This window comes from Alligator sinensis, unplaced genomic scaffold (assembly GCF_000455745.1).
Source record: "Alligator sinensis unplaced genomic scaffold, ASM45574v1 scaffold1002_1, whole genome shotgun sequence".
Lineage (NCBI taxonomy): Eukaryota > Metazoa > Chordata > Crocodylia > Alligatoridae > Alligator > Alligator sinensis.
Window position 1 is genome coordinate 414,329 of NW_005842710.1, and position 580 is coordinate 414,908.

At 55.2% G+C, this 580-nt stretch overlaps 1 protein-coding gene across 1 annotated transcript in view; it reads left to right on the plus strand.

Moving 5' to 3' along the window:
• RAD9A (RAD9 checkpoint clamp component A) overlaps positions 1-580 on the plus strand; it is a 63,760-nt gene that overhangs the window by 5,525 nt on the left and 57,655 nt on the right. The gene's annotated exons all lie outside the window — the stretch shown is intronic.

A 580-nucleotide genomic window follows, 5' to 3' on the forward strand; every position in this document is an offset into this window, starting at 1 on the left:
AGAGAGGACCTGGTTCAGCCATGGCGCCAGTTATGGCCAGAGAAGTCCGGAGCACCTCCGAGCAGTGAGGAGAGTGAGGTGGGGAAATGCACTCAGGCTTGGATCCATGGATTTCTTCTGCTGTTAAGTAAAGAGCAATGGGGTTCTCAGCACCCACGTGCAGAAACTCTGTGTGTGTGTGTGTGCGTGCATGCGTGCATGTGCACCTGTGCTTGCATCTGTTACAAGCCCCTGGTGAGTTAAGCTGGAAATGCTGAGGCTCACACTCTGGCTGGGGAGTTCTGGGTGTGGGTGCTTGTGCTTTGGGGCAGTGTGAGAAGCTATGTAGTGGGACTGTGGTGTCTGGCTCTCGGGAGTGGGGGGGGCACATGACACTAGAGAGCAGATTTGCACCCCAAAACTTCTCTGCACTCTGTTTAGTCTCCAGGAGTCTGTGACATGCTGGGCCAAGTGGTTGCTGCTTAGCGTGGCAGGTTGGTGAGCTCCCCAGTGGAGAGTGCAAACAGATCTGTGACACCCTTGTCCCAGGGATATTCTCCCACAAACAGTGCCCCCATGGGAGGTCTCTCATTCAACCGCT